Source organism: Callorhinchus milii, unplaced genomic scaffold (genome assembly GCF_018977255.1).
Source record: "Callorhinchus milii isolate IMCB2004 unplaced genomic scaffold, IMCB_Cmil_1.0 Scaffold3, whole genome shotgun sequence".
Classification (NCBI taxonomy): domain Eukaryota; kingdom Metazoa; phylum Chordata; class Chondrichthyes; order Chimaeriformes; family Callorhinchidae; genus Callorhinchus; species Callorhinchus milii.
This window is the reverse complement of record NW_024704744.1, coordinates 5247611-5260742: the sequence shown is the minus strand read 5'-3', so window position 1 is coordinate 5260742 and position 13132 is coordinate 5247611. Positions and strand designations below refer to the sequence as shown.

Genomic DNA, 13132 nt, shown 5'->3' with positions numbered 1-13132 from the left:
ACATGTTGGGTTACTGAAAAGAATTCAAGATTCAAGTTGTTTTTATTTAACCTAATTTTAATGAATGTCAATTATATAGACTTTATTTTATGCATTTTCGCAAAACAATTTGCATCCCAGGATGAGATTACAAGACTGAGTTACGTGATTGCACACAAAATTGCTTTAGAAGTGTTTTAAGTCTTTAATGGAACGCGCATTTTCTCTTCCTGCAGAGGTTACCCACCTCGTCCCACAGAGTATTTCCAGACAATTGTTAAATTCAGCCTTTGTTTGGAAGCCAGTCATTTTTATGAGCCCCAGAGCGAAGGAACACCAAGGGGAGAAATTCCCGCTGGGTTCAGATTTACTCTACTAACGTAACACCTTAGAAGCCCCAGAATTTGGCAAATTGTTGAATTCAGCCTTCATTCAGCCTACAACAGTTTCTCTCTTTTTATTTATGACCAGCCTGGTGTCTGACACAATCGGAAGCCACGCTTAAAAGCATCTGCTACAAAATATACAAAATATATCCTGTGAAACGCTTTGAGACATCTCAAAGACATGATAAGGTGCTATATCACATGCAAGCATAATTATTATTATTATTATGCAAGGCTTTGGACACCATCTGTTTTACCTGCGGAGGTTTCTTAAATTTTTGGACAGTCCAAAGCGCAATGGAGACCAGAAACAAGATGCTTCATAATTCATAATAAATTTAATTTCAATTGACGGGGATCACAGAGGCACAGCCTTGGCCCACCCGACTTCTGTGATCTTCAGTCACCCTGCAGTCCCAGCCAATGTGACAGGGAGCTGTTCCACATTCAATGATTATTAAAAACTAGTCCTCCACACTTCCCCTTCCCCTCTCATATACAGCATTCTCATCAACTCAGCACTGAGCAGCCCACAAATCTGAAACGTTTTGAACATTAATAAAGAGGCTATGATTTTCCAAATGTACCATTTAAAGTATTGGCTCTGTTCAACTAACAATAAGTGGCAACCCGGTTGTTCTACGATTGGCAGATCGTTTTCCAGGGATAATCTTTCCAAAAAAAAATTTGATTATTCAATCCATGACTATATTTATGGGACACTGCTGTGCGTAATTAGCTGCTGCATTTTGCCCACAAAATACAGTTAGTTCACTTTACAGTACATTTTGTGAAACTCTTTGAGACGTCTCGAAGACGTGATAAAGCGCTATATCAAATGCTATAATTATTTTTGATAGTTGTAGTATTTTGCCATATTTTATGGTCACACTGCAATTTGTTGCACAAACTAGACTTAATAGTTGACAAAGCTTGAGATTTCCTCAGCCCCCCCCCCTAAAAATATATAAATTCTCACGGTTTCTGCACGCTGTGATAAATAATTAACACGTTTTAATAAAGGCTGCAAGAAGACTTCAAGCACAGCAAGGTAACTTTCTGACAAATCCACAAACATTTGAAAATATTGTGAAGCACAATATTATTTTACAATACATTTTGGGTGTGGAATGTGTGTTATCGTATTAAGCAGCACTGCTAAATGCAAGTGTATCTTCATTATTTTCTTTGTGAAATCCATTAAGATGTCATTCTACTGTTGCCCACGCCTAGAATTATATAATCGTGGATCTTTACAGTGCACAATAAGGCCATTCAGCCCCTCAAGCCTGCACTGGCTCTCATTTATTCAATTCCACCACCCTGACCTATGCCCCCAACCCTTCAAGCCTCTATCCTTCTACCTGTCTACTTCCCTCTGGGAACCTCAAATGGGCTCTACCACCTAACTTGGCATTCCATGTCCTAACAATTCTCTTAGAAAAAACATTTCACCTAAGCTCTCCTTTGACTCTTCTTGTGATTACCTTATATCTATGTCCTCTGGTCACTGACTCCCTAAGTCAATGACATAAACCACTCAAAGCAGATAAAATATAGGCTCAAAATTCCACCTGCTTTAGCCTGTGACTCGATTTTGATCTGAACATTTACGATGGTGCAGGATTGTGGAAAACTCTTAGATTAAGTCTTGATTTGGAAGTTAGGTTTCTGCAGGTCAGGTCAGGTCTTCTAAAAGCTGTTTTCGACTGGGTTTATCAATTCAGGGTGTGGGAGCTAAAGAGGGTGGGGAGGGGAATGATAGCCGAAAGTACGGTAAAGAGGGCGGGTTTGAAGGTGAGGCGGGAGGTGAATCCGAGGGGCTCTGGGATTGAATTCCAGAGAGCAGGAGGAGGATGGCTGAAAGCCCACCTACTGAAGTTGCAGAGGATCAGGTGGGGAGACATGGGTTGATAGGATTGATGGAGATCGTAAGGTACGGTGGTGCGAGGCCGTGGAGCGATTTGAAAGTGAGAACGAGGATCTTGAATTCGCTCCACCTTAGGGCTGGGGAGCCGGTGGAACCGAGCGAGGTGGTGGGGGGTGGGAGTGTGATAGGCTCAAAGGGCCTGGTGCAGGAGAGAGAACTAGCTACAAAATTCTAGGTAGTTTGCAGTCTGTGTAGACAAGAGATGGGATGTCCAGTGAGCAGGGAATTGGCACGGCCAAGCCTAGACATGAGGAAGGCCTGGGTTCGACATCACCCAGCTAAAGGGAGGGGAATGGGGAGAAATGTGGCGGAGGCAGGCAATGATACGAAGAGACATAACCTACCACAGGCTAGGTGGAATTTCGAGCCTTAAAGATTAAAACATGCTTGAAGACAAGTATTCACATGTGTATAAGAAACAAGCTGGATGTGCTGCCTTTAGTGTTGACTTTATTTTCTAAAAACAAACACGGAGTTAGATTCTGCTATCGAACCCAGCGGATATCAACGAATAGAGTAATTAACCTCAGATACTTCAGTATATAATGTGTGCATGTTTGTGTGTATGTGTGCTGTACACTGTTGGACTTGGGAATTAACACAAACAGTGGAATCTGAAGCACCCGCTGGGCTAATGATTATCTTCCTACTAAAGCTGATCTCTGTCATCCCTCCAAGCTTCACCAATGATGTCCTTGGTATCCAGTGTTTAACCATACATACAAAACATACAAAAGAGAAAATGATAAACTCATAATTGTAACAAGACTCGCATTTGATACAGCGCTTACAGCATCTCAAAGCACTTCACAGTAATTAATGCTTGTTTGCCAGCAAAAGCTGCAGCCACATTGCATACAGCGATGTCCCTCAAACAACCAGGAGGTAAACGATCAATTTATCTGGAGGAATTTTTGGCCAGGAGACTGTTGGATTGTTCTGTGGGATGCTTAATGCCCAGCTGAACAGGCGGATGAGAGCTGAGTTTAACATCTCATCTGAAGGATGTGGAGTCTTTCTGGAGTCCTGTAGCATATTGGTTAGAGGAAGCGAGCAAGGACTCAGGTTCGATTCCCAGACAATGCAAAACCTTAAACAAGTCTCCTCAACCACATGCCTCCGTTAACCTCGCAGTAAGTAGGAAAATAGTTGTTGGTCACATAGTGGGTTAATACTCCCTCCAGAAAAATAATAATAATTTAACACTCAATCCATGACTGTTTGTGGGACACTGCTATGCGCAATAGTCTGCCACAGTTCGCCCACAAAATATACAGTCAATTCACTTTACAGCATATTCTGTGAAGCGCTTTGAGACGTCTCAATGATGTGCTAAGGCATTATATCAAATGCAAGGATTATTATTATTATAATAATTATTATTATTATTAACCTCCGATAATGCAATGCTCCACCTTGCTCTGCACTGAAGTGTCGTCCTGGTCTGTGACCATAAAGACAATTCCGCTACTCAGTGAGGGTGATTTTTATAAAGAGACCAGTCAGTGATGCGTCATATTCTGTGTAATCATTTCAAACAAACGGTTAGAAAATAATTAAAGGCTGTGTGATTTTTATTTGAGTCGTTTGATGGTCGGGCTGCAATGCGACACAAACAATAAAATACACTAGTTCCAGGAAAGTGGACAATAAATTCTGACAGAGCTGAAGACCTTTTACATTTGCCAGTCTGTAATTTACTTAGGCCGAGCAGCTGTTATAATTGCCAAGGAAAGGAATAAACTTTTGCTATCTTATCACAAAGGAAGCTGCGGCCATATATATTGGTTAATGGCCCCGTGACACAGCACTTCTTCAAAAGACAATAAAGTTTCTGGCCAGAACGTCAGATTCGATTAATGTTTTGCCTTTGCAAACTCCCTTCATCAACCTGTAATACTGGGGTCAAGCCAGCTTTCCTCTTACATATTGGTTTATAGGAGGATCAGACCAAGGATTATTCCCACTTTGTAGGGTAGGGTGATCCGAGCTGGAGAACAGTGGGAAGCTGAATGGTGTTTATAATGTGGTTTTAGCTGGGTAAACCCCGGTTGTACCCCCAGTGCAACTCTGGGGATCCCCTAAGCCTTTGGCTCTCGCTCACTCAATCGTCTACTCAATCTCTCCAGGTACACAGTTTGTGTTCGACACTAGACAAACAGCAACCACTCAGTGACCAGAGGGCATCAATGCGATAATTTGCAAACGAACAAATGACGAGTGTTAGGAATAGGAAATTTTTTTCACGCATTGAGTAGATAGGATAGGAAATGCTCTACTGGGAGCAGTGGTTGAGGCAGAATTTCTGTTGCCTTTCAAAGGGAAGTAGATAAATACCTAACAAGGAATCCACTACAAGGGTATGGGTAAAGTGCAGATAAATCTAAAAGGGAATAAAAGAGTTGCTCTTACAGGAGCTGCAGACAAAATGATCCGAATGTCCTTCTTCTATGCTGTAAACTCCTATGGTTCTATATGTGCAACTATTAGTTTGCTTTGAAGACACTTAAGCATGTTGCATGGGTTTAGGAGTGTGCCGACAGCCGGTGACTAAACAAAAGCTACAGTTTTATTTGCCGGAGGTGGTGATAGTGTTTGTACGTGCAGAAGAACCTTACACATTAGGGCTTAGGCTCGTAGGGTTAACGGGAGCTGAGTGGCAAGAATTTTTGCCCCCAAATGATTGATCTGCTCCTCTGAATCTCCACTCCTCCCTTGCTCCTCTCCTCCCTTGCTCCTTCCCTCCTTCCCTCTCCCCCATTGAAATTGTCATCAGCAACCCGCGAGAACGTGAGCGCTGTACTTCGACTTGTCTACGTCGGTTACAGTGAATAACGCCAGCTTTTTTGAGTCGCTGCCTGTTAAAAAGCTGTGAATCCCGATAACTGCATGAGCAGAAAAATTAAAAACGTACAACTCCAAATCTGTCAAACCCTCCACTTTAGATCTCTCTCCCTCTCTCTCTCTTTGCTATATTTCAATCCACCAGTCCCCAATATGACGGACTATGGGTGTGAAAAAGGCTGAGGAGGATTCATGCCCATTCTCAGCCACTGGACATGCTCTCTAATGGGGATAAAGTGCTCCCTCGCCTCCTAATGACAAGGCAACTATGGAAATATGTATTTTTTATCCATAGCTGCCAGACCATATAAGTGTTATAAATAAAAGATACTTGCCAAAAAGCAGTAGAGTGTGGAGAATACACCACTTGAGGGCTGTCAAGTTCAATAATTTATATCCAGATTTCCTTTGGGGAAACTTTTGTTTTGAAGCTGAATGATTGTTGTTGAATTATTTGAGGTATTTTTGTTTCGGACTCTGTTCAGGCAAAAGTAATAATAATATAATCCTTGCATTTGATACAGCGTCTTATCACATCATTGAGACATCTCAAAGAGCTTCACAGAATCTACCGTGAAGTGAATTGACTGTACATTTTGTGGGTGAAACGTGGCAAACATTTGAGTACAGCAGTATCTCACAAACACTTGTGGATCGAGTGACCGAATTTTTATTATTAACCCCGGAAAGCGATCGATTAACAAACGGGTTTCCAGTTACTGCTGGGTAAACAAAGGTGTGTGGAGTAAGAAAACTTGCCTAAGGTTTAGGCTTTGCCCGGGAATAATCATCCTTGCATTTGCTCCTTACCACATCATTGAGACGTCCCAACGAGAACCAACAAATAACAAGCCGGCTGCCACACAATGTCACTTCCGCCCGCCACATACAAAACTCTGAGCCTGGACTCACTGTGACTATTTCCCCCTTTCACTCCCTCTCTGTCAATCCTCGCCCTCCCACCCCCCCACCCCCATCTCACCCATTCCTCCACCACCAGCTGTCCCCTCCGAATGGCCTACAAAATGTCCGCTCCCTCTTCAGCAAAACGCTCACCATCCAAGACCTTATTGTTGATGAAAACATCCACATTCTCGCCCTCACCGAAATCTGGGTCACTCCAGGTGACACCTTCCCTCTAACTGAGGTCACACCACCCAACTACACCTTCCACCAATTTTTCAGTGAGTAAATATTTGGGTACAAACGCAACTCATGCTGCAACAAACTAGGTAATTACAGGCTCCTTTTGTAATATTAAACCTTGCAATTAGAAGAATGACTCAAAACGCTTCACAATGTTTCTGTAAAGTTTTTTTCTAGGTGATCTGAACTCAGCAGCCAATTTGCAAACAGCAGCATCGCACAAACAAGCAGTGGAGTGAGCGGCAAACTTTATTTGGGGGAACGTTTGACAAGCACACCGGGAGAAACTCCCATCTCTTTTCGAACACTGTCTTGGGATCCTTAACATTCACCTGAATGAATAGTAGAAAATACAGAGTCAGTCCACTTTACAATATATTCTGTGAATTGCTTTGAGACGTCTCAACGACATGATGAGACACAATATCAAATGCAAGGATTATTATTATTATTATTGTTATTATTAAGGGGCCTCGGTTTGATGTCATCTTCCTCCATTGCATTGGAGTGTCTATCTAGATTAGGAACTCAATGTTCAGATTTGGAGCTTTGACCCACAATAATAATAATAATCCTTGCATATGATATAGTGCTTTATCACGTCTTCGAGACGTCTCAAAGCACTTCGCAGAATATACTGTATATTTTGTGGGCAAAACATAGTAGCCAATTGCGCACAGCGGAGTCCCACAAACAGTCGTGGATTGAGTGACCAATTGAGAGTGCTACCAACTGAGCAGGCAAAGCAGATTTCAATCGAATACAATTTAAATTGATACAGCGCCTTTCATGCCGGGAGGATGCTTCAAAGCACTTGACAATGCTGGCTGGGCAACTGAGCTGGGGTTGGGAGTCGAGAGGGAAAAGATGACCGAAAGTGGAATCAAAACGCTGTGGAGGGAGGGGATGAGGGAGGTGGAGGAACTCCGCAATGGATTCTAGAGAGTACCGGGGTATTGACAACTGATGGAAATTCTGATTTTCTGCCTTAATAAAATGCTCCCTCCCTTCACATTTGAGACATCAAATTATATTTCAAAGTTGAACCCAGGTACGTCTCTCCTCTCAGGCACAATTAAACAGTTGTGAACTCCGAAATATCTTGTCTTATCTCTTCATTATACTTGCTGGCAAGCCGACAGCTGTGAATCGCGATCCCATGAGGTTTGGATTAAGCTTCTGCAAAAATATATGCAGTCAGGCTAAAAAAAAAATCCTTCTTCACACACGACCAGTTATCTAACCACACAGAGCATCATATGAAGTGGATGATGCTCTAGGAATTTCAGAGCGTTCCTCAAGGGAAAAGGTGGGAATGAAAGCAAAGGCATCGTGAATCACTTTACATACGAATTACTGCGCTTCTGGGTTGGAACTTGAACTGAATGGAGGGCGGGGTGGGGGCGGGGGTGTTGGGGTCTGCGGGGTGGCGAGAGGAAAGGGGGAGAGCGGTGGAAGGAGGAAGCAAAGCAAACGCGAATAAACAGCTGTGTAAATAAACCGAAACATTATGTGCCCGAGTCTTAATCAGAGCAATGATGATTTTGTTGATGCACATTAAAGGTTGCTGTGTGTGATGGTAATTATGATGATGACAGATTGAGGTGTTGATCGCTGCTTGTTGCGGGCCGGCCTGCTTTGGTGAACAGTCCTCGCTACAGCTGTTGTCCATTAAACTGTTCTATCTCTGGAATTTCCATGTGCAGGTGGGATGTACAGAATTCTCAGTTTCGTTTGGATACTCTTAAACATGGTGACGGGTTTCTGCATGTGTCAGACACCCGGCTGTTCCAGGTAAAAACTGTTACAGGTTACAGTCTATCATCAGCTCAGCTCAGCTCAGTTCAATTCCTGGGCAGGACGAAACTTTGGGCAAGTTTCCTTACTCCACTTGCCTCTATTTATCTTGTAGTGAATAGGAACCAGGTTAATGGTCGATTAGTGAATGGCTGTTCGGAGATAATAATCTCTCTCAAAAAAAATTATAATTTAGTCACTCAATCCACGACTGTTTGTGGAACACTGCTGTGCGCAATTGGCTGCTGCGTTTCGCCCACAAAATATACAGTCAATTCCCTTCACAGTATATACTGTGAAGCATTTTGGGACGTCTAGAAGACGTGACAAGGTGCTATATCAAATGCAAGGATTATTATTATTATCTTCATATCTGAAGACCTTCCTCTTTGATCATGCCAATGGTCACCTGCCCCTTTCTCCCTGGCTTAATGTCAAACTCCACCAAATCCATTTCCCTTCTCCGCCTCTGCTTATGTTACACCCTGTCAATTTGTTGTTTTTTAAAAAAAACACAAGTATTTAGCATTGTTTTGTTCCGCTACGCATTATCTTGCATTTGTCTACATTAATATCCATCTGTCACTCCTTAGGCCATCTGCTCAATGCAGATACTCCCTGATCCCCAAAGGTAATCCAGCAAAACTGTACAAGGTCTATTGAACCCTGGCACTTGATGCCTTCTGCGACTGATGTTCTCTTCTCTCTCTCTCGCCCAGCCCCTCAAGCTTAAGAACTATTATCCACGCGGAGTGTTTGATTATCTCAGTCAACACTTCTCCTCGTAACCTTCCGAATCAATCCCGACCGAATATTTATTTAGCGCTTTTTTTTTGAAGGACTTAATCAAAATGGTATTAATTGCTTTGGCTTCAAGCCTGTTAAATGTCAGCTTCGCTTTTATATAAAAAAAAATCCGCTCGTGTTTTGCCAAGCTCGAGGCTGGTTTGCTTGAAAACAGCACCAGATGAAGAGTCACTTCCTGTGTTTAATTACTCCAACGATCGTGGCTTGAGCACAGAGGTGAACCATATTTATTCCGTGGGCCAGATGTTTAACACGTGCGGAAACCCATCACCGTCTTTAAGAGCATCCAAACCAGATTGGGAGTTCCACATACTAGCTTCACCTTTACTAGTTAGGCACAGGTTGGTGAGGCTAAAGCAAGAGTTTGGAGATTTCTGATTCAGTGTTGGGGTAACTCCTGAAGTTTAATCAGCTGAAACGGATAGTGTCATTGAGAGCACTGTCTGGCTGCTGGTTCATCAAAGATTATCCTACCTATCAAGGCTTTGTTTTATAGGATTAATAATAGGATTGAATGGCAAGAATCCCTGACCCCAGTGAATGGGGGATTGAAATAATTAAGGCGATTGTGGGTATCCTCTGCAGTCGAGATCGAGAGTCGAGGAGGGTGTGTTGCCTTCCTGGTGCCAGGATAAGGGTTATTTCAAAATAGCTGGAAAAGAACTTAGAAATGGAGGGGAGAGAACCAGTTGTCATTATCCAATGACGGGAACCAATGACTTAGAAAAGAGCAAGAAGGATGTCCTGCTAAGGGAGTATCAAGAGCTCGGGTTTAAATACAAAATAGGACCTCAAATGTCGTAATCTCTGGATTGCTACCTGAGCCACGTGCAAATTGGCATTGAGATAAACAGATCAGTGAAATGAAAGTGTGGCTAAAAGTGTGGTGTGATAAGGAGAGGTTCCAGTTTATGGGACACTGGCACCAGTACTGGGACAGGAATGAGCTGCACTGCTGGGATGGGCTGCACCTGGTCAGGGCTGGGATCAAGGTACCATCGAGAAGGATAAATAGGACTGTAGAAAAAGCTTTAAACCAGTAAGGGGGTGGTGGGGGAAGGGTTGGGTGGAAACCAAAACATAAGGCAAGGATAGGATGAGAGCAACAGTCAGAATACAAATAATGATCAAGATAACAGAAATACTACAGGAAAGAAAAAGATAATATGAAGTTATCACAAAAGGTGTAACAAGTCAATACATGTGAGAAGAACATTGTCAGTATATATAGGCATATTGGGGACAGTTACCCAAATAAGAGACACATATACAAATGCACGGAGCATAAGAAATAAAACAAGTGAGTTTGAAGCACAAATTCAGCTTAAAGGGTATGATGTAGTAGCCATTACAGAGACCTGATCACAAGCTGGGCAGGATTAGGAGCTAAATAGCTTTAGATCTTTACAAGATCTTTAGAAAAGACAGGGATATTGGGAAAGGAGAAGGAGTAACAAGATTTCAGGAAGGGCAATCAGTAGTGGAAACACTCTGGGTAGAATTAAGGAATAGCAAAGGAGGTAGGACTCTATTGGGAGCAGTCTATAGACCTCCAGGGAGTTGTAATATAGTGGGGAAATGTATAAATACGGAGGTCAGGGAAGCATATAGCAAAAGCAATGTGGTTATAATGGGAGATTTTAATTTTCACATAGACTGGGAGAAACAGGACACTTCAGGTAGTAAAGGCAATTAATTTCAAGAATGTATTGAGGATAGTTTTTTTTGAACAATATGTTTTAGAACCAACAAGGGAACGAGCCATACTGGATTTGGCGATGAGTAATGAGCTGGAACTAGTTAACGATCTGACAGTAAGGGAACATCTTGCAAATAGTGATCATAATATGATTGAATTTGACATTGGATTTGAGAGGGAAAAGGGAGAGGCCCAAATCAAGGTTTTAAATTTAAGTAAGGAAAACTTTGATGGGATGAGAAATATACTGACCACAGTAAACTGGGCTGAACTGTTAGTGGGTAAAGCTGCAGATGAACGATGGGAAGTATTCAAAAAAGTACCTGATACAATACAGAACAAGTCCATACCACTAAAATGCAAAAGCTCCAAATCGTTTAGTTAAGCAACCATGGTGGACAAAAGAGGTTAGAGGCTGTATCGAGCTAAAGGAGAAGCTTACTCAAATGCAAGACAAAGTGTGAATGCAGAGGACTGGGAGAACTACAAAAGTCAACAAAGGGACACAAAGAAACTAATAAGAGAAGCAAAAAGGAAAAAACGTTCAAGGGATATTAAAACCAACAGTAAAAGCTTTTAAAATATATGAAAAGAAAGAGAATCGTCAAGGGGAATGTAGGTCTGTTAAAGACAGATGTAGGTGAGACTATAACGGAAAATAAGGAAATGGCTGACTTCTTAAATAAATACTTCGCTACCGTTTTTACAGTGGAGGAAGAGGACAAAATACCAGCCATACAGGGGAACCTAAAAATAAGTCAAAGAGAAATGCTTAATAAAGTTATTATAAATAAAAAAATGGTAATGGAGAAAATAATGACACCAAAGCAAGACAAATCTTCAGGACCTGATAGCTTCCACCTCAGGGTGTTAAAGAAAATAGGAGAGGAAATTGCAGGTGCATTCATCCTAATTTTCAAAAGCTCACTAGAATCGGGAATTATAATAATAATAATAATCCTTGCATTTGATATAGCGCTTTTCACGTCGGGAGGACGTCCCAAAGCGCTTCACAGAACACACTGTAAAGTGAATTGACTGTATATTTGTGGGCGAATGCGGCAGCAATGTCCCACAAACATTGCATTGCGCACAGCAATGTCCCACAAACAGTCGTGGATTGAAAATGACCAATTTATTATTGTTTTTTGTTTTGGAGGGATTATTATTAGGCTCTGTGTGGAGTAAGGAAACTTGCCCAAGGTTTCGCCCTCTGCCTGGAATTGAACTCAGGTCTCTCGCTTGCAAAGCGAGTGCTCTAACCACTGAGCTACAGGACTCCACAAATTAAGGGTCAGCCTTTTAGAACAGAGTTGAGAAAACATTTCTTCACTCAGAAGGTAATGAATTTATGGAATTCACTACCCCAGAAGGCTGTCGATGCTCAGTCCTTAAACATCTTCAAGGCTGAGACTGATAGATTTTTAAAAAATAGAGGGATTAGGGGATATGGGGATAGGGCAGGTAATTAGAGTTAGGTCTGAAGATCAGCCATGATCTTATTGAATGGCGGGGCAGGCTCGAGGGCCGAATGGCCTACTCCTGCTCCTAATTCTTATGTTTAACAAGCAAAACTTTTTTTTTGAATGTTGATAGGTTCATAACTTACTGGATGGGGCCTAACAACACTTGTTGCTACTGAGTCATGTTACGCCACTTAAAAGTTAATTGATTGAAAACAAAGAATCGCAGAGAGACAGAGAGGGAAGCCATTCGGCCCATTGCATCTGTGCTGGCTGTTGTGCTGTAAAGATAATTTCTTTTCCAATAGTACCACAGGGATAAGGGAGGGAAAGCGATCCACCAAATCGACTAACAACAGGGTTCCTAATTACTGCTAATGTAAACAGAGGCGTGTGGAGTAAGGAACTTGCCTAAGGTTTTGCTCCTTCTGGGAATTGAATCTGGGTCCTCTCTCTTGCGAGGCGAGCGCAGTAACAACTATGCAGCAGGATTCCTTGATGAAACTTGCCTCTATATAGCGTGTTTAATGTGACATAATATCTCAGAGCGCTTCTTAGCTAAAGCAAATTGCCAATTCATATCACATCAATCACTTCAATGCATATGAACTGTTTAGTACTACCTCACGTAAGAAACTGGAGTCCTGTAGCTCAATGGTTAGAGAACTCGCTTTGAAAGCGAGAGGCCTTGGTTCGATTCCTGGCAGGACAAAACCTTGGACAAGTTTCCTTACTCTGCACGCCTGATAATAAGCCCTCAAAAACAAAGTTGGTCATTTCAATCCACGACTGTTTGTGGGACACTGCTGTGCGCAATTGGCTGCTGCATTTTGCCCACAAATATACAGTCAATTCACTTTACAATCTATTCTGGAAGACGTTAAAAGCGCTATATCAAATGCAAGGATTATTATTATTATTATTATTATTATTATTACCTGGGATAGATACTTCACACCAAATGCCATCCAAATAGACTGTTGCCATAGAAACTGATTTGTTCCAGCGCTGACCTCTCAATCATTATCTGTGCAGATGTGATGAGCTGATAGCAGTTCCACTTAGTGTAAAAGAAAGGATA

General features: G+C 42.0%; 1 non-coding gene across 1 annotated transcript; it reads left to right on the top strand.

Moving 5' to 3' along the window:
* The first annotated feature begins 12691 nt into the window (after positions 1 to 12691).
* On the top strand, positions 12692 to 12763 carry trnas-uga. The gene has a single exon. It is a non-coding gene; the product is annotated as a tRNA-Ser (tRNA).
* Positions 12764 to 13132: the final 369 nt, after the last annotated feature.